Raw genomic sequence first — 26,455 nt, forward strand, 5'->3', positions numbered from 1 at the left:
CAGCCCCGCAGTTTTCCAGGCTGAGACAGGTGCTTTGGTTAGACCATCTTCTGCAAGGGCTCAGGGGCAAGAGGTAACCTCCTGCAGTCAGTGTCTATATAAAAATGCATTCATTTGGGTGCTTAAATGTTGTGTTTTTAAAAGAGAATATTGGAAAAATGTCTTGTCCCAAACTGGGGTGGCAGTAAACGCAGATTCAAGGGAGCCCAGGATGGAAACAATACTCTTCTAACCTAAATCTGTGGGACAGGTTTTGCCCATCCTGGAGACGTAGAGAGAAGCCTTCGGTTTTGCCCTTGCCCGCCCCGTTCCCATCCGTGTCTGTGCAGGGCCAGCTGTATCCTGGAGATAACTGAGGTTGTGCCCTCGAGGAGCTCAGGTCTGCTGGGCAGGGAGGGTTTCCAGGGACCTTACAGGGAAATACCTGATGCTAGCTGGGGAAGAGCATTCCAGACAAAGGGAAGAGCATAAGCAAAGGCCCTGAGGCGCAAGGCTGGGGCCCCTCTTAGAAACTGTGCATGCAGGGTAAGGCAAGGAGTGAGGGGCGCCCAGCAGGTGACAGCTGGGGAGAAGGACAAACAAGAACATGGAGCTTGGAGATCAGGTAAGAGACATCACAGTACTCTGGCTGAGAACTGATGGGGTGAGGTGGAGACAGGGCTTTGTCCATTTCCAACATTAGCAAAAACTTGGGAAACGTATTTTCAGCCCAACTTAGAGTGTTGTCTAAACCCCCTCCTTTCTTCAGAGCACCAATTGATTTTTTTTCTAATGGGTTATCCTTTATTTACTTTAGAGACAGAGAAAACAGAGAGAGTGACTTCTTTGAGTTGCAAATTGTTAGTGACAGAGCCCAGATTAAGAACTCGGGCTCTCCAGCCCTCTGTGGATTTTATGATATTTATGTATACAATGCCCGTTCACTCTTCCACTCTGCCAGGAAACCGAGCTGATAAATATGAAGAGGATAACAGCAGAGCGCTTGTTTCCATCCTAAAAAGGCAAGAAGCCTGGGAAGGCTCATTGGGAGAAAATATCAAAGGGGCAGTGTTCAAGTTTCACCTGTGACGGGAGGGGGGAGCACACATTCTTGGCAAAGCCATTATGTAACTGGTTCTCGGGGCAGAGCGTGGGGGCGGGAGACCAGGGGGACCAGACGGGGTTGGTTCCTGGAGGGCAGGGCCCACGCCTGATACTCCTTGCAGGTTCTCTGGAAGAAGCGGATGTATCGTGTGACAAGAGCATTGACGTCACTTTGGAAGAGTGGAACTAGAGCTGAGGCTGTGTGTCTGTAGGTAAAGCGCTCACCCTCTCTGATGGCCAGCTTCCCCACTTAGCAAATGGGCATAACAGCGTCAACCTCACCAATGACCGCATTCTGAATTAAGATATATCAAACCTCCTTTTGCAAGACATGGCATATAGTAACGCTCAATGCATAGTAGGAGATTTCCAAATTTTCTTTAGTTAACTCTGGCTTTTTTAGAAGCGTAAAAGGCATGTATGCTTATTGCAAAAACAAAAGTCAGAAACAACCGAAAAATATAAAGAAGAAAGTGGAAACTATTCATATTCCGCCACCCGGAAATGGCCTCCACGAACATTCTGGTGTGTGTACTTCCATCCTTTTTCTTTTGCATATAAAATTCCATGTATATTTTTTAAACCAGAAAATCTGGTAATGCCATATTTGCTATTTGGGATTTTTCTCTTCTCACTTAGCAGTATCTTGTGGACATCAAAAAAATACGGTTTTACACAATCATTTTATTTCTTTTTAAATCATGAACATTTTAAAACATGCACAAATTTAGGACAGATACACCAAAATGGATACTCAAATAACCTGTCAGCCGGATTCAGAACTTGCAAGATTTTGCCAGCATTGTTTCTTCCCGTTACTGTTGTTCTAACAGTTTAAACCCAATATCAGCCCTCCTGTCATGTGTCTCTAAACCAATCACGAGGCCATTATCACACCTGATAAAATTAACAGCCATTCCTTAGGAGCAGCTAATACCCAGTCAAGATTCAAATTTCTCCAATTAGCTCCAAAGTGTTCCTTTCTAGTTGGTTTATCACATGGTCATTTTTAATGACCCCCTGTCGATGGGCTCCAGGTTTCCAAGTTGTCACTCATGAAAAGCATTGAGGGCAACATATTTGTGGACCCCTGTCCAATTATTATATTCTAGGACAAATTCCTAGAAGGGGACTTCCCAGGTCAAAGCCTATGCACTTTTTTAAGGCTTTTAATAGCATTTGACAAATTGCCCTCCAGAGCAATTGTACCAATTTGCACTCCCACCAGCAGGGACTGTCCTCCTGGACAGCCTTGGGTTGTTAATGAAAGGAAATTAAAGGGAGAGAAAGCAGGTGAAAAATAGAAGAGGAGCTGGAGGGAGAGGGTGCAGAGAGAGGGGTGATGCAAGGTCTTGGTGCCCCCCGGGTGCCAGCAGGGCACCCCACCCCCCGTCTCTCCCCGCACCCCTCCCCCCCGGCCCCCGCTCCAGTGCCAGCCTGCTCAAGCCTGAGAGGAGCTCAGAGACCCAAGGGTCCCAGCCCACTGGCGACTACACCAGATTAAGTCCTAAAGCAACAATTCAATCGAGACTGAGAACAAAGCTGGAGCAGAGACTCTTCGATCCATTCTAATTAGGAGCTGCCTTTCCAGAGAAATCAGGAGCAGGCTGCCATGGCTGAAGGCGGGGGGGGGGGGGGGGGGGGGGGGAGGGGGGGCGTGGGCAGGCGGGCAGGGAAGCTGCAGCCCAGCTGTGCTCAAAGCTTATCTGTTTTCCTAAAATCCCGAAAGCTTCATCCACTGTGCTCACAGTCCAGGGGCCCCTGTTCTGAAGGTTGTAGGCTGGACTTGGGCAAGACTTTCCACCACCGAAGACCAGGGGACATTCTGTTCTGGCACTTGCTCAGGGCAGGAATTTCAGGTTTGAGAAGAGTAAATAAAATTAAGATACATTTGAGGCCTGTGGAGGACAGGCTCGCTCTGACTCTTACGGGCCGGGTAAAGTCAGAGCGTCCCTCTGGAGGGGGACATCATGATGCTTTGCTTGCCTTCGACTCAACCCCTCTGCTGTTGCGTCCATCTGTCGAGTACAAGCCCTCAGAGAAGATCTAGTCCAAGGATCGAAGTCATCAATCTTCAATTGACAGAGCCATTCCAACTGTAATCATTGACGACAGGACCATAGAACTCGGGTGAGTTCATGGGTTTAGAATGAGTCCAGAACTTTCTTAACTGCTGTATCCTTTGTAAGATGGTATTGAAATTAGGAGCACACAGGATCCAGGTCATGGTGGCTTCTTGCTGGTATAAAAGGAAGTTCTCAAGCAAAGATCAAGAAACAGTTTCACGAACAATGTCTGGGGCAATTCATACGTCCTATCTCAATTTTATTTTGTATGGCAACCCTTTGAAGTGGACATTCTGTACCCGATTTCACACAAAAGGAAACTGAGTTCCAGCAGGTGATGTGATTCACCTGACTGGTAGGGGTCAGGACTCGAAACTGGGGTCCCTCCGACCCAGGCCTCTTTCCATGACCTCAGATGGTCTTCTTGGCATCTGTGAGCCTTTTCTGCCCCCAACCCTTTGCCTCCTCGTGGATCCAACAGTGGCTCCATTTCCCAGAGGGGGTTGGGGCTCTAGGGCCAAGTGGGGGGGCCCAGCAGGAGGATGTAGCCCCTGAGAGCCCCGCTCTGTGCCAGATCTCCCCAAGTTCCCTTCAAGCTCATTCCTCTCATGCAACCTTCAAAACAAGCCAGGAGGCCAAGCCAACGTTCTTCCTCAATGGCTGAAGACACACTGGGCCTGTGACCTTCGTTCCCCAATACAGCTTTCCAGGAACGCCCATTGCCGCCTTCGGGGATCTGTGAATCTCAGGAAACATCTTGAGGAAGGTCAGGTCCTTGGCAACAGCCTTCCTTCAGCACCTTCCTGTTCCCCAGGCGGGAGGTGGCCACAGCTCGGAGAAGCGGAGAGCGGAGCCGTGGGCCCCTCACAGCATTCTCGGCTCTGGAGGCGAACCGCCCTGGCTTCCCATCTCTGCTCAGCCGCTTCCTCACTGAATGATCTTGGCCAAGTCACCTCACTGTCCTGGGCCTCAATATCACCTCCCCCAGTGGCCGCTAAGGATTCCTAATGCAGCAGTACGTACAGAGCCCTTAGCCACACTGGAAGAGCCACTGTTCGTGTCCTGCTACGACTGTGGTTAATCTTGCTGTCCCGTCCCGTATCATCCCAAGGGGCTGAGTCCGCTGCCCCCCACCTTTCATCCGAAGGGGCTCTGGGGCTAAAAGGCCTGGGTGCCCCACGACGCCCCTCTGGGAAGTGGCCCACCACGGCCCACAGCAGGCTAGAGAGACCTGACTAGGGGCTAGGAGACCTGGGTTCAAGTCCACCTTGTCCCTCAGCGGGAGGGCCCAAGCCTGGGTGGCTTCCGTAATGACAAGCTTGCACTAATAATCCCGAGCAGTCCTGTGCCTCTAACTTCTCTGTTTCTCCACGCACAGCAAGTAGGCAAGAGGGCTTACGAAACAGCTGTAGGCACAGGGACAGTGTGTCTCAATTGACCTTGGCCTTTTGAGCACCAACTATGTGCCAGGCCCTGTTTTATGTGCGGGATCTTCTGGGCTGAACTGGATCGGTGAGGCCCCTCTGCATGCAATCTCGTGAGGGAGACATAATAAGCAAGTTTACAAACACACATATAACCAAGCTGTAAAAGCTGCTTGAAGGGGAAGACCAGAGCCCTCTGAACTAGGTTTCAAAGGAGGCCTATTTTAGATTGGGGAGGAGGTTGTCCAGCAAAAGCCCCTACGTTGAGATGTGAACAAGTAAGAGTTGGGCAGTGATACAGGGAAATTGTCTATCAGCCAGCAGTAACAGCACATTCAAAGGTCCTGAGGCAGAGAGGAATAACACCCCAATTCCATAGCAGATCTCAGCAGGGCCTCCTCCTTTGCCCTCACTCTCCCGGGGTTTCCCCCTGCCCTTCTCTGCCAGGTCCTGGCACTCCCCACTCTGAGAGGGTAGCAGACACCGGACACTGGTGAACAGATGCTCAGATATGAGCCTTGAGCTAAGGTGGGGCTCCAGCTCTCCCCCTCCTAGCATGGGCGGCCCCGGGGCCCCACGCAGGACTGACCCACCACCGGACCCATCAATGAGTTCCAAAAGCAGAGCAAAGGCCTGAGGGAGGCTGCCACTGACCCTTGGGAATGAGAGACAGAGGGAATGAGAGCCCCAGGGAGCAGGAAGGACAGTATAGCTGGGAATGTTCGAGGACAGGCTTGCGGGGAAGCAGCTGACCTGGAGGATGTGCAAGCGAAGACCACATAATCAACACTGGACTTTGGGGGCTGGAACCCACAGGATGGGGGCTGGAGAAGGGCCCCCCAGAAAGGGCAGAGGCAAGGTGATGAAGCAGTGGTGAGAGGCAGGCGATAGTCCAGGGTAACACTTAGATGAGGACTAGCCTCTCAGCAAACACGAGTTCCCTTGACCTCGTCCTTTGGGGACCCCCGTGGAGACCACCACCACAAGCCACCCGGTGAGGGGCTCACTGTGCCGTCAGGGGCTCCCTGAGGCATCTGCCGGGTGGCCTGTACCCCTTGCCACTCTCCTGCCACCCTCCCACCCTCCAGTCCTTCAACTGCTGCCCCAAAGCCCCCCGGGATCCACATCCCACACACCCAGCACCACTGGACGCCTGGGCCAGGTCCCACCACCCCTCACCACGCCGCGCAGTGCCACCAGTCGGCCGAGCTCAGCGGTCTCTCCAGGACGGTGACAAGGGCAGAGGAGCGCAGCAGAGACAGAGGGGAAGATGCGCTGCCAGACCCTCCTGACCCCGTTCAGTCCGCACTCGCTTCCAAGACCATCTGCTCCGGCGGTGGCGGGCCGCTCAGGGCCCCAGGGCAGAAAGAGCCAGCACCCGGCCGGCCGCGTGCTGGCCTCTGGGGCCTCCCCGGTCAGGAGGCCCGGTTGGCCTTTCCGTCACAGCTGCCGGCCCCAGCTGGGCTGTAGGGGGTGCTGGGCGCCGGGCACAGACCCCCCCGATGCAGGTCCTGGGCTTGGGGGGAGTTAGGGGGACTCTGTGACCTAAGGGGGCAGGAAAGGGGTGCGGGGAGGGGAGCAGCTGGGACACCAAGTGTGTGTCCCCCTGGAGAGATGAACTCTGGGCGGGATGCAGGGAACCAAGCCCCTCGGACACCCAGATACTCCCTGGCTCTCACGGGCCCCCACAGATCTCCAGAGACCAATGAGTGAGCTCAGTGTTCCTGCCCTGGGGGGGTCCCCAGGGCACCCGCAGTGACTGCCAACCGCCCCCTTGCATGTGCCTAGCGCCTCTGACCCAGGTTTGCCTCGGTCACCACGGTGACTCTGTCCCAGCATCAATCAGAACGCATCACTGGTCTGCATAAAGCACTTCAACGGCCTCCTGTGCCTCTAAGTTAATGACCCAGATCCTTGTCCTGGCCTGCACACACACCTCCCCGGCCTCGGTTCCATCGCACGCACCCGCACGTGCATGCACTCGCACACGCCCACACGCACACACACATGCACACACGCACACACAGTGCTTTAGTTTCAAAGACCTTCCATCAGTTCTGTGTTTACGTAAATCTTCTGTGCCTCAGCTTCCTCGTCTATGAAATGGGACACTTTACAGTGTCTTAGTTTGGGTTACTCCAAAAACAGAGCCCGAGACAAGTGTTCAGGAGCAAGTAGTTATTTGAGAGTGATCCTGGGAGCGCAGGGAGGGAGGGAGAAAAGCCACTGACGTGTGCCCCGATGGGGGCTACTCCTGTGGCCAACAGAGCCTCCATGTCGGGGTGGGGGGAGCGCTCAGAGAGGCCATGGCAGGACTGCCACTGAATTCCCCACGCAGGGGCAAGGAAGCGGGGCTTTTTCCCCCTTCCCCGCTTCTCAGGTGTCATTGCCGAGGGCTCACCTGGGAAGTAGACCCGTTGCAGGTGGCAGAGCCGCAAGGGAAGCTGCGAGAAGTAGGAGGACTGTCCTCAGGGGACCTCTGCGGTGGACTGAAGGAGTGGGGGCTGGATGTTAACAGCTTGTGCCCTAGTGAGTACCTCTCTCATAGCATCCTGCAGATTAATGACATAATACACGGAAAGAACTTAATCCGGGGCCTGTGACATAGTAAGCCCTCAGTGGGTCCGAGCTGTCATGACGTGAAGGATGTCGTTGTCGTTGGGAGGTCATGCTCTCTCTGACCTCGGGGCCCTCCCTTCCCCCTGCCTGGCACACGCCGCTGCCCACCCTCCCTCCACCTGGTTCATGTCTGCGTGTGGTTCGAGTTGCAGCCCAAACGTCACCTCCCCAGGGGGGCCCCTCCCTGCATCACGGATTAGATCATCTCTCCTTGGATGTGCTCAGCGCACCTGCTCGGCTCCTTCCTTTCAGAGCACGCGATCCCTGTTGTCTCTTTACATTTATTGGCACGATGGTGTGATTCTCTGCTCCTGGCCAGTCCCTCCCGCTGGACTGGAAGCTCCCTGAGGACACGGCTGGATCTGTTCTGTTCACAAAGTCATGCCCGGGGCCTGGCACAGTGTAACCACACACGAGCTGCCTGGAGAGAAACTGGTGGAACAGAGACGGGGGGCACACAGGCATGGAGTGAGTATAACACAGCGGCGTCTGCGCCAGACCGGAGGTCTTGACGAAGCGCTCCGGGCGCACACGTGCGGACCAATCCATTCCTTTCTTCAGGAACTATTTCCAGAATACGTGTTCTGTGCTGAGCCTGGGGCAGACAGTGATAAACAAGACAGACACAGTCTCGGCCTTCACGGACACAGGGCTTCCCACCCCGTGGGGGCCTGCGTCCGGGGAGCAAAGCCAAGGAGGAAAGGTGAGGAGCAGGGCCATGCGCTCACCGTCCCCCAGCTCCCGGCAGCACGGTGGGGTCACGTGGAACGTGGGAGCAGGCGATGCCCAGTATTTAGTGGCCCGGCCCATCCAAACGTCCCCACTCTCTCTTCCGAGGCCTCCAGATCCTGTGGTCTGTCGCGGCTTCTCAGCCCAGCTGTCGTGGTAACACTAACAGAGCCTCAGAGGACATGTGCCTAAATGGGCGTGGTTATGTCCCAATAAAACTTTATTTACAGAAACAGATCACAGTTTGCCAATCTCTGCCCTAGAGGATGGTGGAGCCCCTGCAGGAGGAACCTGAGCCCCCACAAAACTATGGAGCAGAGCCCACCCCCCTCAACCCGGCCAACTTTCACTCAGCTGAGCTCTGAGTGAGAAATAAACTGTTTGTCAAGCCACTGTGGCACTGGTGTGTTTTTATAAAAGTTCACGTGTCCTAACTATGACGGAAGGCTTCCTGGAGGAGGTGACGCTCCTCTTGGGCCCTGGTGGGTAAGGAAGTCACTGTCCAGGGGGGCAGGATGAGGAGGGGCGTTCTTGGGGAGGGCGGGACCTCTGTGAGCCAGCCCACGGAGGAGGGGAATGTAGGGTGGCAGATGTGGAAAGGCTGGACCTGCAAATGGGACAGAAAAGGTGGTGCTGAGTGACGGGGAGGTAGGAACAGACATATGACAGATAAGGCACAGCAGAGAGGGATCGAAAGGTGCGGCCCTCTTGGATGCCTTGCTGTGCCCCCCACCATGTGCATTTCCCTCTCCATCGCCATGGTCTTGTCTGTATAGTAGGCCTGCCGGGACGCCCTCCCTCCTCCCTCCTGCGTCAGCTCTCCCCTCCTTCCTTCAGAACTTTCCGGAATCTCCGTTCACTCCACTGTAATGAGAGGCATTAGTGTCTCTCAGCAAGAGGGCAGGCTTTGAGAACACAGAGTCCTGGGTGCAGTCTTGCCTCTGTCAGTAAGAGATGCTGAAGAACAGGCCTTTAAGTGTAACAGAGCCAGGAGTTGCTGGACTTGAAGACTTTTCTCGAAATCTATCCACAAGAGGAAATGAGGTCCAGGCAAAGATGAAAGCCGGGCCACTATCAGGGAACGGCTTAAAGGTGAATCCAAGGTGTGACTGTGAAGACTTTCATTAAGACCTCAGAGGGAGTGAAAATGTCTCATGGATGCTCTCGAGGGACTGAGGCCTTCGGAGGGCAGAGGACCTCCCGGACTGCTGTCTGGGGCCGGGGTGGGCAGGTGGAGCCCGAGAAGCCCCCGGGGGAGCCGGCTTTGCAGGCTGCACCTGCCGGCTCTGGGGCTGAGGTCTGTGCAGCCGGCAGAGGCTGGTCCGCTCGGTGCCCCAGGCCCCAGGTGCCCCCACCGGCCTGAACTGGCTTTCTGTCTTGCCAACCAGCCCTCGCCTCTGACTCTGCAGCCTCTAGGCTGGTCCTGGACTCTCTCACTCCCTCAGTCTCTATTCCCCACAAAAGCCCGGTCCCCTGTCCTGGGTGCTCAGCTTTGGCCGCTTGCATGTCTTCTGCCCCCTTCGTCCCGCTCTTCCCCTTCTGCGGGTTTTCTTCCGGGCCCCTTCTCTGCTCTGCTTCCACCCACTCAGCACCCTTTCTGAGGCTCCATTGGTGCTGTTTACCCCGGCGTCCCTGTGACTTCTTCTCACCCATTTTGCTGACTCCCCTTCCCTTTGCCCATCCTCCCTGTCCTCCGTGCTTCATCTGCCCCACCCCACGAGCCGGTGAGTACCTTCCTCCCCTCTCTGCTCCTAAGGCCCCCCTGTATCTGTTCCTCCTCCTCTATTGCGAACCAGGTTGTGAATGCCTCCCCCTCGGAGCAGGACATGCTGTAAAGCCACGGTTCCCAGAGGGCCAGGTTGCGATCATTTTATTTTTACAACGTCCTTGGATGGATGGCGGTGTTTGTGCAGGATGGGGTTGTGCGCCGGGTGGGAGGGGACTCAGGCGGCAAATAGCACTGGAGAGGAATATAGGTCAGTTGCCGAGCAGTGTCCCAGTGGTCCCGGGGAGAGGAGACCTGGCCACCTGGGGCTGGCTCTGCAGAGGGAAGCTGTGAGGAGGGGACGTGGGACGGTGGCAGGAGAGGCTCTTCTGTGACCAGCGGGTTGGGGTACGAGAGGCTCCTCCTGCTTCTCCTCGGGGCCTGGGACTGCTCCCGATGGCTGGCAGGTGGACGAGGCAGGCTGATCTCACACAAAATGCAGAGAACCCCATCTTGTGCCCAGCCTTGCCGCTGCGTGCTTGGGCTAACTGCTAAACTTCTCTAGTCCTCAGCATCCTCATCAGCAAAATGGGAGAAATACCCCTCACAGAGGGACTGAGGACATTTGTAAAATGGGGATGGAACAGAATTTTTAATTTTTTAATATTTTAAATTTTTTTAAAGATTTATTTATTTATTTGAGAGAGTGCACGTGAGCACTCGAGGAGGGGGAGGGGCGGAGGGAGAGGAAGAGAGAGAATCTTTTTTTTCTTTTTAAAGATTTTATTTATTTATTTGACAGAGCGAGAGAACACAAGTAGGCAGAGTGGCAGGCAGAGGGAGAGGGAGAAGCAGGCTCCCCACTGAGCAGGGAGCCCGATGCGGGGCTCGATCCCAGGACCCTGGGATCATGACCTGAGCCGAAGGCAGACGCTTAACCAATTGAGCCACCCAGGCGCCCCGAAGAGAGAGAATCTTAAGCAGACTCCATGCTGAGTGCAGAGCCCGAGCTGGGGCTCGATCTCACAACCCCGAGATCATGACCTGAGCTGAAATCAGGAGTCCGATGCTTCACTGACGGAGCCCCCCCGAAGCACCCCCCGAACAGCATTTTTAAAATATCTTCACTGTGCCAGACACCTCCATACCATATCACATCGAACCTTCCAACCCAGTTACTCCCATCTTACAAATGAAGAAACCGAAGCTGAACTACCATGAGGGTTCAAGGAGATCCGAGATGGGAAAAGAGCTCTGGTCCACTGCATCTGGGGCAGACGCTGCCGAGCACTCATCCTTTCTAGCACAGGACTGAGACAGCAGCTGCGGGCATCCTGGGGAAACAGCAGGAAGCATCTCCATTCGTTCAACACCAAGTGTCAAGTGCCCTTCTGTGCCAGCCCCCGTGGTGGTGGGCAGAGCAGAAGAGGGGCCTGTCCTCATGGGGTTCACATTCTGAGAGGGAGACAGACATCAAAACCAAACCAAACCACATGCACAAGTAAAACTGCAAGGACAGATTGTGTGGGGTAAAGAAGCATGCAGAGTCATATAAGAGAGGGAGGCCAAGGAACCTAATTGAGATAGAGGCAGAAGAAAGGAACATCCCTGAGAGTATGAAGTTTCTACAGCAATCTGAAGGAGGAGTGGTATTGCCAGGTGAAGAGCATGAAGAGCATGAGAAAAGCATATTCCAGGGAGAGGGGTGAGCATGTGCAAAGGCCCTGGGGCAGGAGAGAGCCTAGTGCGGTGAAGGAACTGAAAGGCGGCTAGGGGGCTGGAGAGAGAGAGACAGAGGCAGGGGCAAGAGGTAGGCCCGGGGGAGAGAGGCAGAGGCAGATCATGCAGGGTACCTGGAACACATGTGAACCACTTAAAGGCCTTAAGCAAGGATGTGACACGAACTGATTCTGTTTCCAAAAAATAATCCCTCTAGCTGCTCTGCAGAGAAGAGGCTGCCAAAGAAGCCAGAGTAAACAGAAGCCCCTAAGAAATATCTGAGCAGGACAAGACAACTTCCATAACAGACCTTGATGGTTTGTTAAGCTGCCCCTGGGAGATCAGCATAATCGTGCCCATTTGACAGATGAGAAAACTGAGACTTTACGAGGTAGAAGTGGCTTGTACAACATGGCTTATCTGGTGAGTGCTGGACTCTAGGTTTCAAGCCCAGGTGTTCACATCCCCAGTCTGTGCCTCTTACCTTTCTGTCTTACAGTCCTAAGAGAGTCAAAGATGTGGGTCAGGTGAGAGAGCTCAAACATCAGCCGCTGCACCTTGGCAACACGTGATCTTTGGGCAGCTTCTTCATTGCTGTGCTTTTACTGAAATTTTCGAATGCTAAGCTTCCCAAGTCCTGGTGTCTGAGTCTGTGAATGGGGGTGCTGAGCCACCCCTCCTTCCAGGGCTGTTGTGAGAACTCAATGAGTGTGGGTGTAAAACACTTAGGAGAATGTCTGGCACCCAGTAGGTGCTCAATCAATGTCAGCTCCCCTTTCCTTACAGAGGACAGCGGGTCCAGCCTGTTTGGCTTCAAGAGCCAGTGACATATGCCCACTGTCATGCCATTGACTGAGGATGATGGATTTGACAATCAGCCATGCCGCACGTCCCGCACAGGCTCTGAGCTCGGGCAGGAAGGCTGAGTCCATCCTCTGGGCCACGAATGTGTAGAGGAGGAGCCGGGCACACAGCTGCCCTCTGGCCAGGATGTCCCTGCACACTCCCCAGCAGCAAGCCACCCAGGCTGGTTCTGGATTCCTTCTTCCAACGACATGCCCAACTCCTGGGATCAGCCAATTGGCAGGTCTCTCCTGGGCCCAAGAAATGTGTGAATGTGAGTGCAGGAAGCTTGTCCCTGTGCACGGAGGACTCCCTCATCAGCACACGAGGAGTCCGTGCTTTCAAGGAGCCTCAGAACAGCCTAGAGGTGAGTGGCACATTCCTCTCCGGCCAGAGTAAAAGGATGCTCAGAGACACAGGGTGACTGTCCCCAGTGGTGGGGACACCAAGTAGACAGGCTGAGTCGGGGACTCAGGGCCACCTGCCTCGCCCTGTGCTCTACCCCACACTCTTGTCCGTGACACCCCATCCACCACCCGCCCTGGTCCGGAGGCACGTTCCTCCCGCAGGACAGAGCCCGGGGCAGGGGCAGGCGAGTGAAAGGGGCCTGTGTTCCTAGATGACCAAAGGGAGCAGAGCCCGCCCTCCCTCCCCTTGCTGCCGAATGGACTTTATGTAAGTGAGACAGAAACCCTGTGCTTAGCCACTGAAGTTGGGGTGCATCTGTTTCTAGAATGACCTTAACTAATCCCTAACTGAGCGCAGTCACTGGAACAGAAAGCTGCTCAGGCAAAGTGTCTAGGGGGAGCAGAGAGGGGGTCCTGGGGGCACAGATGTTCATGGGATGGGCAGAGGAAGGCCATCTGCCAGGGGGCTGGGGAGGAGAAACCGAGCGGCAGAAGGAAACTTCGAGAGAAGCCAAAGGAGGCAAGGGATTGGAGGAGGGGGGAGATGTCAGGAGGTCTGGTGCTACCAGAGCTCATGGGATCTAGGTCTGCAAGTGTCCACTGTGTTCAGTAACAGGCGGCCGCTGTTGACTAGGAGCTGCTCACTTGACAGGTGAGCAGGTGGAATGAGGAGGACAAGCATCGGAGGCCCGGCTGGAGGTGCCAGCTGCAGAGGGACAGAGGGCTGCAGAGGGTTGGGGTGCTTTTGTTAAGAGAACAGAGGCTGGGGTGTGTTTATGGGCCAGTGAGGAAGCACCAGTCGAGGAGGAGAGGAAGGTGTTGGAGACACAGGGCTTTGTTTTTGCCATATCTGTGCCTTTCATCTCAGGCTGCCTCAAATCCTAGTGAAAATAGAGTATAAATAAATCATCAAATAATAAGACATTATTCATTCCCTGCCAGCCGGTGACCTTGAAAGGGTCTTCGAACAGTCTTTGTTCTCTCCTGGCTCGTGTCAAATTTGCTCTATCGTCCGCAACACACAAACCCCGGCAAGGCAGTTGCCGTGTGCCAGGCTCCGGGCAGCTCGGGACACAGAGCCCAGCCTCTGCCTTCAAGCAGCTCACAGTCTGATGGTGCAACGGACTTGAAGATGAGCCCCAGGGAGACCGGGGACCCACACACTGAGAAACGCATGTGAGGCACAGAAGTCACTCAGAGGAAGGAAGGAAGGAGTCTCTCGGGACTTTGGAGGGTGGGAGTATCATGGAGGACCTCAGGGAAGAGGCAACACCTAACTAGGGCTTTGAATGACACCTAGGAGGCCATCGGGTGAAAGAGGCCCAGTAGCACATGCAAAGGCCCTGAGATATGACAGCACAGGGTCCTGCCAGGACTTTACCACTGATAGAGCCTAAAGATGAGAACAAGATTGGAATGAGCCTGGAAGTGGGGGCAGGGACCAGGTCAGCAGCCTACCCGGCAGGATCACTTGGTTTCCTGGGGATTTTCACAATACCTAGTACAGTGCAATGAACCGATGCTCTCCTGGTCCCCAGTTTCAGGGAGCAAGTCGAGGATCAGAGGAAAGCGACAAGGAAGTCATTCATAGAGCGTCCACTATGTGCCAGGCAGGGAACCAGAAGTCTGTGTCATGTGGGTAAGCAAAACAGGCAAAGAGTTTCACCCCGGGAGCCGACATACTGGTAGCAAGAGTCAGACAATAAACGGTGATCCTAATGCTCCTTAAGTGTATTGTATAAGTTGCCGGAAGGCAGTACGTACTACAAAACAAAAAAAAGGTAGGACAGGGTGAGGGGCTCGGGAGTTTTGGGGGTGGGGTGTGGGTGATGCAATCCTAGTGTGGTCAAGCAGGAAGGAGGCTGTTGAGCAGAGACTCAAAGACAGTGAGGGAGTGAGCTATACGTGTATCCGGGGTAAGAGGGAGTGGCCAGGTCAAAGGCCCTGAGGCAGGAGTGGGCGTGGGGTGCAGGGGGATGGCAAGGGGGCCAGCGTGGTGGCCGAAGTGAGTGGGCAGAGGAGAGCTGTAAGACATGCGGCCAGGTCAGGGAGGGTCCCGGAGGCTACCTCGAACCTTCGATTTCAGCCGGAGTGAAATGGGGAGTCACCACCCAGGCTCATGCAGAGTGGTGACACGGTCTGACGTCTTAAAAGGATCATTTCGGTCTTTGCAGTGGGAACGGACAGAGGCAGAGCTGGGATTGCAGCAGGAAGACCAATTAGGAGACCAATGGGCTAATTCAAGCACCAGAGGATGGTGGTTCAAACCAGGACAAAAGCAGAGAGAAATGATCGATTGTGAATATAGGATTTCCTAATGGGTTAGATGTGGGGTGAAGGAGGGAGAGGAGCCAACGAGGACTCCAGGGCTTTGGGACTGGGCACGAGAGGGACGGAGGGAGGCACCAGTAATCAAAGTGGAGGGAGCTACAAGAGAAACGGGGCCTGGGGCTGGAGGAGACCAGGGGCCCAGGGGCGTGGAGTTTGCGATGTCCCCCCACATTCGGCTGGAGGTGCGAAGGTTGCTGGCGGTGTGAGTCTAGAGTTCAGGACAGGGGTCTGATGGGAGCTAGGAGTCTGGGAGTCATCGATGCATAGGGAGCACTGGTGAGGAGAGCGTCATTTGTCCCCAGGATCTGGACATGACCCGGGGAGGAGGTGAAGGTCCCTTTAGCATCACAGAGACAGGATGATGTTTTACGAGGAGCAGGAGAGAAACCACATTAGTAGGAGGAGCACGTATGCATCTCCTGTGGGTCAAACTGCTGTCTCGGGAAGATTCAAATGGTTCCGTGTCTGCCTTGAAGTAAATCAGGAGAAAGCAGCCACCACCACTGCTGGGTGGAATGACACCAAGTGGAACCCAGGACTTTCCATGTGTCCCCAGCAACATTCCCCTGCCTCAACTTACTCATCCATACAATGGGCATATGCCTCCGCAGACGAGTTCTGGGAAGAGTAACCATGGCAACGTATGTTGCTGTTGCTTTCATGATCAGGGCTGTCCTCGCTCTCATAAAGGGTCTTTGCATTGCCCGGCCCACGGTAGGCGTTCCAACAGTAGTGATGGTCACTCCTCATGACGACGCTGAGGATGACGATGGTGATGGAGAGAGGGTGAGTCTGGCCTTTCCCTGCCTCTTGCTGGTGAGAACTGCGGGACAAGATGATCGGTCCCAGGCCGGGGGACCCTAGAATGCCCCACAGACAGCAACCAGGCCGGCTTTCCCCAAACTCACCCCGCGCCCGGGAAGGTCAGGCCCCGTGCCCCACCCGGTCCCTGATGTGAACCAGAGCCCAGGGAGAGAACAGTGATCTTATTCATCGAGTGTCAGGTCCTGGCCTGCATGCTTCTCAGGTCGTAACTCATGGAGACAGGGAGCATAGAGGGGTTCCCATCAGGCAAAGAGCCGGACCGCTGGCACAATGCTTGGGGTACCAGGTAGGCTTGTCAGATGACAACAACGGAAACCAGCTGTGAGCAAATAACGTGGGGGACGGACGGGGTTGGTGGTACCTTGGCTAGTTCGCTGAAGCGGTGGGTGAGCCAGAGAACGAGGGTCTGCCCGGGGTCAGGACTGCGGCAGTTCCAGAGCCTGGGGAGCCCGGGCTGCTCCGCAGCTCATCCCAGCCGAGCGGGAGTGCACGTGCTCCAACTGTTCATTATTGTTCGTGGCTTCACTGCTGGAAGGGGGGATGTTTGTCACTGTATCTCTGTTCTAGACCAACGGTCCAATAAGTCGAGTTTGGGTCAGCTGTCTAAGAACGAACAGGCCACCTGAATTGAGGGTGCCCCCAAGACTGTACCCGATGGGGAAGAGGTCATTGCTCCCCCAGAGAAATCAGGGTGCTGTGACCAGAGAATGAGGAATCGATTCTGGGTGGCTGCCAACAACTGATACCCATCGCCTCGGGCTCAGAAGACAGGCAGACCTGGATTCATGTTTAGGTTCTGCCACGTGCGGTCCGCATCACTTCTAACAAGCCATCTTCTGTCTGAGCCTTGGTTTCCTCATCCACAAAATGGGGATAACAAAACATGCTCTGAGAGTCGTGGGAAGCATCACCAGCTGGTGCTTAGGAAGTCCCTGGCAGTGCCTGGCACAGGCTAGAACCTCATGTAGCAGGATGCCGTGAGGTCTGGCCCTTACACACCCCACCGTCTCCCTGAAGGGGCTCCACAAGCTCACTGTAGAGAACAAAAGGACTAAATGCTCTGGGACCATCTCAAAGAAGGTCCGATTCCTGGACTCTTAGGACCTCCCATAGCCCCAGCAGCTGGAGACACCAACCTGGCAGGACAGCATTTACCAGCGAGACACACAAGACGTTAAGTCTGGGGAGGGATGCAGAATGCATGTCCAGCCTCCCTTCTACAAGACCTGGAATGCCCTGGACCACCTCCCCTGCCCTCCCCTGGAGTCAGGGAGATTTCCAGGGAGTGTGGAGAAAGGGACAGGGAGACAGCGGGGCAGAGAGGAGGATACCCACTGCTCGGTGTGGCAAGGACCTGTGCGTTTCCTGTGGCATGAGCAGACATTAAAGTAGAAATTCAGGGCTTACGTCAATGTCCCGGCCCCCTGCCAAGATCGGGGAGGGGCCCTGGGAGTTAAAGCTGTGAGTCAACCTCCAAGATCGGGGACCCTAGGAGTCAGAGCCGTGAGCGGACCCCTACTTGCCCATGAGCACTAAGAGAAGGAGGTAGAGTTTGAGCCTGAGCTGCATGCAACCAGCACATCCTCCTGAGAGAGCCTGTCCTCAGGCACCAGCCTCACAGAGGACACCAGCAGCTACTGTGTGTTGGACAGAAATACAGGCAAAACCACGGGGCAGAGGCGTAGCAAACTCGGCACCTCTGACGCGGGGCTGTCTGCAGAGAGGGCAGCAGGTCTGAACCACCCAGGTGAGCACAATCCACCTGTAGGATGCAGCCACATGAGGAGGCAGCTTTCTCCTGGCCCCGACTCCAGGCGATGCACACACACATGCACGTGCACATATGGACATGTGCACATGCATGCATACGTGGGCACGCCCGTATGCACATGCAAACACACCTGTGGACACGTGCACAGGCATGCACGCACACTCGTGCACACACATGCGCGCACACACACGACCCCAGTGCGGAGCCCCACATTTCGTGTGAGATCGATATTTTAAAATGAACAGGATTGGGGCGCCTGGGTGGCTCAGTCGTTAAGCATCTGCCTTTGGCTCAGGTCATGATCCCAGGGTCCTGGGATCGAGCCCCGTATTGGTCTCCCTGCTCAGCAGGAAGCCTGCTTCTCCCTCTCCCGCTCCCCCTGCTTGTGTTCCCTCTCTCGCTGTGTCTCTCTCTGTCAACTAAATAAATAAAATCTTTAAAAAAAAATGAACAGGGCTGAACTTAACAATAAAAATGAAATTATTCTTTTTAATAACCAAAAGTGATCGGTAAGTTATGGAACGGGCCTGAGGTGTCCTGAAGGAGGCCAGCCAGAAGGACGAAGCTCAACTGGGCACAGTGGGAGCAGTTATTAGAGAAAATAAAATACATTATCACCTTCTCCTGTTTACCTCGAAAGCTGAGGCGCTTCACACAAACCGGCTTCATTAATTACCATCATTGCCCCATTTCAGGCTGGGAAGTTTTCTTGCCACCCTCCTAGCATACAGAGGAAGTCTCCATTAATTTGGGAAACTGGCGTGTAAACCAAAATGTGAGGAGTTGGAGGCTTTCTTGCTGCCGCTTAGCTGCCTTCATGCCAAACAGTACGTTTGCAGAGAAGTTCACCAGTGTGAAAGGGCTAAAGAAACTTCTGTAACTAGTCAAGGTACAATAATATTCTCCTTCTTACACTGTCATGTTGCCCCCCCCCCCCACCTTCAGGCATCTCCATCTCCTCCCAAATTAAGATGAAGTATGAGAAGGAGCTGGGGATTGGAGGGCCACTTCTGCCATTTACCAGCTGTGTGACCTGGGACCAATCACTGCCCCTCTCTGATCCCTGAGCCCTCACCTGTCCTAGGATGATAACGCCCAGCTCAGTGAGGCTGTATGAAGAGCAGATGGAAGAGCCTGGTTGGGAAAGGGCCCCGTGTGTGGTAACCCCCTAGATATGTGAGTTATTCCCCTTCTAAACATTTTCATGACCCCAGTAGGGGTCCACTAGGAACTAGGAACCAGATCTGACAGGGTAAAAATTCCCTGTTCATTCATTCTACGACCAGCGGAGGCAGCTAAGAGATTTGATCCCCATCTTCTTAAACACACAGGACACTCTCTCCATTCTGCCCTAACGAAAGAAGTTTCAGGGTGTTTTTATTTTGTGAGCCCCTATTTTGTGCCTGGCTCCTACCGGCCGATTTTACACACCCTGCTTTCAGGAGCCGGTGACAACCAGTATGCCCCCACCGCCCCCCGCCCGGGTCACGGATGGGGCTCACCAGGGCTGCTCTGAACGGCAGTGCTCCCTCACCTCCCCCATCAGGCTCCGTCCGATGCTGACCCAGGCCTCCATTAGCCTGACCTTCCTCTCCCCGGGAGGGACTCGGCTAGAAGCTCAGGCTTTTCCTCTGTTACCACGGGCTGTCTTCCCCATTCACTGATCCTCCGGCCCATGAATCAAAGCTTGTCCTTTTTTTTTTTTTTTTTTTGCCTCTGCTACCAGCCCTGAGTTTCCGATTTCACCATTAGCTCATTGAACGGTGGCGGCGTTCCCGAGCCTCATTCAGGAAGGCTGCATCTTCTGCAGGAGGCCGAGCCCAGGGCACCAGGGCAGAGTCAGAATTGGACCTCTTCCCCTCAGGGAACCTCGCCCCCGGGGCCACCCCAGAGGCAGGGTCTGGGCCCAAATGTGACTCCCTGGGCCTGCGCGTCCTCATCTGTAAGGGCTGGGGTCGGGATCCCTGATCCCGGCAGACGCTCTGTGATGTATCCACTGTAAAGCGCTAGAGGTGTAAGAGGGGTAGCGATGTATGGTGCAGGATAAAGGGCTTCCTAGGCTGTGAAATGCGACACTTGTGCTAGGCGTTCGTGCCTTTGCAAACACCAGGGAGCTGCTGGGTTGTGAGCTGCTGGGCTGTGCCTTTCACGATGTCAAAAGAATGCTCCCCAAGTGTGGACAAGCCACTGGGCCTGGGAGCGTGAGACAAAGGGGTAACAGAACTATTCCCTCCTGGAGGCCAACGACACCAGGGGGTGTCTTCAGGCCCCCTTGCACCCCCAATTTTCAGGGTTGGTATTAAATAGGGTAATAATGATGACTAGGATTGCCTTTTGCATCTAAAGGCGGTGACCCTCATGCCACGCTCAGGTAAACAGGAAGCAAAAGTAGGGTTTCCTCCTCTGCATAATGAGGTTGTACAGTCACGGGAAGTCAAGGTGCCTTCCCATGCTGGCTTTCAGGGAGCCCAGGAGTCACATGCCCCAGGTCCGTGGGACTGGTCAAATGCAAGCCCACATAATTTGAAAAACTATATTTATTAAGCACCTGCCCTGTGTCAGTTCCTGTACCTGCGGAGCCTCTGGTCATCCTCAGTTCAACCCGATGAAAGAGGGAAATACAATCATCCCATATGGCAGAGGGGGAAGTTTAGGTTTTCAGGTGTATAGTCGTTTGTTCTGATCTCGCAACTGAGATTCAAAGCCAGGTTCCAGGTCGAGCTCCTTCCATTACACTCTACCACCTCCCCGCCAGGAAGGGGCACGGGGAATGGAGAGCAGAAGCTGCTTCTTCCTCCGTGTGGCATCCTGTGAGCTGTGGCCATGATTCCTATTGCACAGGGCAGGACACTGAGGCCCAGGCAGGTGCCCACAGTCACAAATCCCCACCCTCTGGCCACAGAGCCTATGGACTTAGTCACAGGGCTACACAGCAGTCCCCACCCGAAGGCTCCCAGAAGATGCTGGGAAGGAGACAGTGGGAAGCTTGGGGGTGCCAGGCAATACCGTTAGGTCTGAGAGAGGGTCCAAAAAGGGGCTCCCATCCAAGATGAGGACAGCAGGAGTCTTCCTTGGGGCGGGGGCGGGGGGGGGGGGTAGAGTCATGGAAGATGAACAGAACCGGCAAGGCAAAGGTGGAGAGAGGAGGTCCCTGCACCATGCGTGTGGGAGGACAGCATATGGCTCAAAGGGCATAAATTTTGGAAAACTGACTCTACATGCCCTGGTGGTGGGCTGGAGACCAGGAACGGGGCCACGGCGGCCAGCAGGGTGGGGACATGCCACCCACAGAGAGTGGCAGTGGGCGGAGATGAGGATGCACGCTCGGGACATGTGAAGAAAGCCCCAGAGGCTTCCACAAGAAGGAGTCTGCGGTCACAGGAGACCCAACGCCCACAGTCCTCAGCCCTCAAAGCACACACGCATAGGCAAAGCTCAAAGCCCCACAGCCGTGGAAACTGTTGAGTGCTCCCTAATTCAGCTTCCCAAACTCAACTTGTCATTTTCAGTTTGACACCCTATTTAACATCCAATGGAACTAATGTTCCATGGAATTTACCATGAGGTAGTGAGCTGTGGGCATGCACGGATCGAACAGAGGAATGTCCAGCACATAGTAGGTACTACAGGAATGTTTGTTGAGTGGACCGGAAGACACAGCTGAAGCAGCGCCCACACTCTGGGAAGGGTCAGGGCTCCATGGGAGGCTTTCTGACACCTTCCCCCTCCCCCACTCCAGACCTTTTTCACCATGAGCATTTAAGGACCTTACTGTGTGCCAGGCACTTTATGACATGCTTTACGTACAATATCTTCTCCCATTCAACAACAGCTCTATGAGACATGGGGAAGATAAGAAACCAGGGGCGCCCAGCTGGCTCCGTCAGAAGAGCATGCGACTTTTCATCTTGGGGTTGTTAGTTCAAGCCCCACGTTGGGTGTAGAGATTACTTAAATAAACAAAGAAACTTTAAAAAAAATTCCAACCACCATTTAAACAAAACAAAACAAACAAAACCAACCAAAAAAAGATAATAAATCAGCCCATGGCCACTCAACAAAAAAGTGGCAGAGCTGGAATTATGACCCAAATTTGGCTAATTCCAGAACCCTTTTTCTCAGCTGCTAGATCTTACTGATTCTCAAAAGTCCACGTTTAGGCCTTCACCCCTTTGGCTTAAACATCTGCTGTTTGAGATAAACATTTGAGGTCTGTGTCACACTATCTTATCAGACATTTACACTATAGTATGAATGTGTATTTTGAAGACTATCTGATATGTACTTATACTAATACAAACACCAGTATTAATACTGGTGTATCAGGGTATTTGTCATTGAACCCATATTACATGCCAAGTATTGTTATAAGCGCTTAAAAGTTATTATCTCATTTAACCTTCACAATAAACCATGTCATAATGTGATAGAATTAGTATTCAACAAAGATTGACCTCCCCCCTACTATGGAGGGAATACACATCCTTGCCCCACTGACTTGCATTGGCCACCTGGATACTAGTAGACGTGACTCAGTAGGGACTTGATGTGTGCTGACATGGTTGGACGTGCCCTTCTATGCTCCTGTCTTCTTCCTCAAGAACATGACCCAGGTGGCCACTGGCACAAACAGAATGAAAGACAAATGGAGACCTGTGGTTAATCCACAGCTCGGAGTTCAGCCCAGCAAGCCCCCTGCAGAAGCCAAACCCATGCCCAACCCACCCCACATATGAAAAATCTGAGGCACAGGGAGATTTAGTAACTCACACGTGTTCACATAGCTAGTCAATGACAGAGCAAACATTTAAAGCCAGGTTCCACATGCTCTCTCTCTCAAATAAATACAATCTTAAAAAAAAAAAAAAGAAGAAGAAGAAGTGAGTTTGGCCCTTATTAGAGCTTCAGGGACTCCTCCCAGTGAAGGGGTGCAGTCTCTGGGGAGAGGGTTCCATGGAGAGGAGCTCAGAGCATATCCATGCATCCGTAGTGATTAACAGTTGCTGAACATTGATAAAGTTAGCAGCCACCCTCAGGGAGGATATCACTCCCAGGGTGCCTCCTCCTCCAGCCCCCTAAGGAGGCGGGAGGGGGCCAATGGACCAGGGAACAGGAAAGCAAGAGAAGGAGGAGCCTGCATACAAGAGATGGTGTGGAAGGAAACTCCGTGCTCTGGACCACAGAATTATTTTATTAAAAAGCTTCACAAATATCACTTTGTGGCTCTCTAAGTCTCTTTTAGTATCCTTGCTGAGCCAATAGAATAATCAAGGCATACAGGAGGGATGTGACTTGCTTGAGATGAAATAATGAATAATTTTCTCAGTCAGTAGGAATCCAGATCTCCCTCACAAGTCCCAGACAAAGCACAGTTTGAAGATGCCACTAGGTGTCTGCATGTGAGGGCTAAAAAGGTCCTTTTCATTCCTGTGATCCATGTTCTGAGACAGGGAAAGGAAAACCCAGAAGGACTTGGACAAAGTCACAGGGCAAGACCCACTGGGTTACTCTCCCACTGAAACTCACTGTGATTCTTACTTGTAGGAATCTACCCTATAGCAAAACCCAAAAACCATTTTATGCATTAAGATGTTCATCTCAGCATTATTTATAATCACGAAAAACGGAAACATCCTTAACACCAACAATAAGGAGATGAATCGCATGTTTTCCCAACTGCATGGACTCTAGAGTTGAGGTTCATTAAACTGCTCTCCACTTTTGGAAGACTTGCCATTTTAAACTTAACTTCATGTCTTTACACATGTTGTTCCCTCTGCCTAAAATTCCCTTCCCTCCATTGTCTGTCTGTAAGTTCCCACCCACCCTTCAACACGCAGCACAGAATTACCCAGAAAGATGAACAATGTATCTTTATATGCCTCCACCTAGCTCAGGCCTGGCATATAGCCTGGCATATAGAACTGATCACTCAGTAATCTATTGAATAAAGGAAGGGACCATCTAATGAATTAGCAAAGGCAAATATGTACGTCTCTTGATTCTCTATCCAGAGCTATTTATTCCTTGTGACTTTTTTGGGGTTTTTTTGTTTTGTTTTGTTTTGGGGGGGTTTTGGTTTTTTTTACCTAGCACCTAAAATCAAAAGACAATGTCTCATTTTTAAGTTGTATAGTTTGGCATGAACTTTCACCAAATCTTTAGCCAATCCACCGTCTTCCCTGAGCAGCCTCCGATAGCATCCAGGCCTTTGTTCCCTGGAGCCTTGCTGTAGCTGGGGCCACATGGCCCAGTCCACGAGGACGTGTAACAGTCAAAGAATCAATCCAACAACCAAAACACTCGCGATAATTCAAGCTCCTTAATTATGTGTCTCAGACACCACAGAGGGACACATACTGTGGCAAAATTTCTTAAAATCCACCTTCTGGGGGCACCTGGGTGGCTCAGTTGGTTAAGCGACTGCTTTCAGCTCAGGTCATGATCCTGGAGTCCCAGGATCAAGTCCCGCATCGGGCTCTCTGCTCAGCAGGGAGTCTGCTTCTCCCTCAGACCCTCCCCCTTCTCATGCTCTCTCTCTCTCTCATTCTCTCTCTCAAATAAATAAATAAAATCTTAAAAAAAAAAAAACCACCTTCCCATTGGCCTCTCTCACCTCCCCTACAGCTCCTTCTATGTGCTTTCCTCCAGCACCCTGAAAAATTCCTCCCAAGTCTTAAATGGTGGGCTTCTTGTCCATTTCCTTCTGCCCCTTTCATCTTGATTTTGTAGCCCCCAAGCTGCGCCCACCCCCAAAAAAACTAGTCAAGAATCAGAAGGAAAAAAAAAACAACTCATCAAAACCTCACTAGCTGACAGCCTGAAAGGAAAGACCAGGAACCCTCCTTCAGGAATAAACTGCCCTTTTCAATGGCATCCTCTTATCCAAAGAATAAGTTTTATTTTATAGCCTCTCCTTTCTGTCCATCTTACGTTCTGTCCTCAGCCTCTTTTCTTCCAACTTGCAACATCAGAGGTGATCCTACCATAAAATAAACCAGCAAATGTCTATGGCCCGAACCTTGCTTGTCCACAATTGACACTCTCCAGGCTCGAGTCAAAATGGCAGAAAGGCCCGCCGGCCCCCACATACGCATTCCCACTCCACCCACGTGGTAAGTGTGGCTTGTATGAAGGCTACACGACAAATGTCTGAGTATTGCCAGCCTTTTTTTCCCTAGGGAAACATTGTGCTTGGGCACATTTTGTCTACAGAATCCTTTGAACTTGACATTGCTGGATACTTACTTAGAACAAATACAAACTAGCAGGGACCATGTAAAATATTCAGCACACACAACGTGAGTCTGATGCAAGCACTTGCCACCACCTGCGCCCTTGACAACCTGCCTTATGGATGCTCCTGACATTTGCACGGCTCAACCAGGTAAATTCAACTCATCGGAGATCAGCAAGGCCTGGCCCTCAGCCTCTCATGCACAGTTTTCTGTCTACACTTGCTTTCAGGAGTCACTAACCACTTGCTTCCTATGTTTCCACTTGATTTGGCATTTTACAAGCAGCATAGATCAATTGGAAAGTGAATTATCCCTGGTAGTGACTAATAATAAGATAATAACGTTATAACCGCCTCAAAAACTGTGTAGGAGCTGGAGAAAATGCGGCAAGAGCGGAAAAATTGAATCAAGTTATGCAAAAAAAAAAATTAAAGCGGGTGACTTTGCGAGAAGGCAAAGAGCAGTTAATTTGGCTTCGGAATTAAATTATTCCTCTGTTACAGATGAATTTAGCAGGGCAAAATGTAGGAAAATGTATTTAAATGATCATTGAGCTAATAAATCCAATAAATCGTTTTGATCCTACTGAGATCTCTTAGTTCCTTTGTTTGAACCTATAAATGCCTCACCACGGTCTGTGGTAAGATCTGCTCCCGCCACTTTGCTTACGCTGCCTTCATCCTCTCCGGCCGCGCTCCAGCCCCACCAAACCTTCTGTTTCTGTCTCGGGGTCCTTGCACCTGTCAGTCCTCTGCTTGAACATCTTTCCCAGATCTCCACATAGCCTCCCCATCTTCGTTCAGTTCTTGGCTCCTTGGAGGGCCCTTCTCTGGTCACACCTGCTGAAGGGGGACCCTGCCCCCAGCAGCCTCAGTCCCTCCTCGTCCCACTATGGGGCTACCGCTCTTCTTTCTCTCTTTCCCACAATGCTTTCTTTTTATCTTTCATAGCCCTTCCTGCTATATGAAATTATTTTATTATATATATCATATTATATATTATATATATAGCTCTTTGTTTATGGGTTCATTGGAATGAATAGACATAAAAGTAGAACATAGTGGGGGCGCCTGTGTGGCTCAGTCGATTAAGCATCTGCCTTCGGCTCAGGTCATGATCTTGGGGTCCTGGGATTGAGCCCCGCATCGGGCTCCCTGCTCAGTGGGGAGTCTGCTTCTCCTTCTCCCTGTGCCCTTCCCTCCCCCGCCACCAGCTCGTGCTCTCTCTCTCTCACTCGCTCTCTCTCAAATAAATAAATAAAGTCTTTAAAAAAAAAGTAGAACACAGTGCTTGACAGCAGGGCCTTGGGGCCAGACAGTTCTGCTCCCCAGCGGGGATCCTGGGCGAGTTACTGAATCTTGTGGGGACTGGTCTGTCTCAACTAGGATGATAATATCCACTTCGTAGGGCTTCCTATACACTGAATTGTGCCTCCCACCGTCACCACCACCACCAAATGCATGTGTCGAGGCCATAACCCCCAAGATGACAGTATTTGGAGGTAACATCTATGGAAGGAGCTCTCATGATGGAATCACGGCCCTTATAAGAAGAGATGAGAGAGCTCGATCGCTGCATTGTGAGGACACAGCAAGCAGATGGCCGCCTGCAGGCCAGGAAGAGGGCTCTCACCAGAAACCAAGTCTGCCAGCACCTTAATCTTGGCCTTCCCAGCATCCTAAACTGTGGGAAATA

This window comes from Neomonachus schauinslandi, chromosome 5, assembly GCF_002201575.2.
Source record: "Neomonachus schauinslandi chromosome 5, ASM220157v2, whole genome shotgun sequence".
Lineage (NCBI taxonomy): Eukaryota > Metazoa > Chordata > Mammalia > Carnivora > Phocidae > Neomonachus > Neomonachus schauinslandi.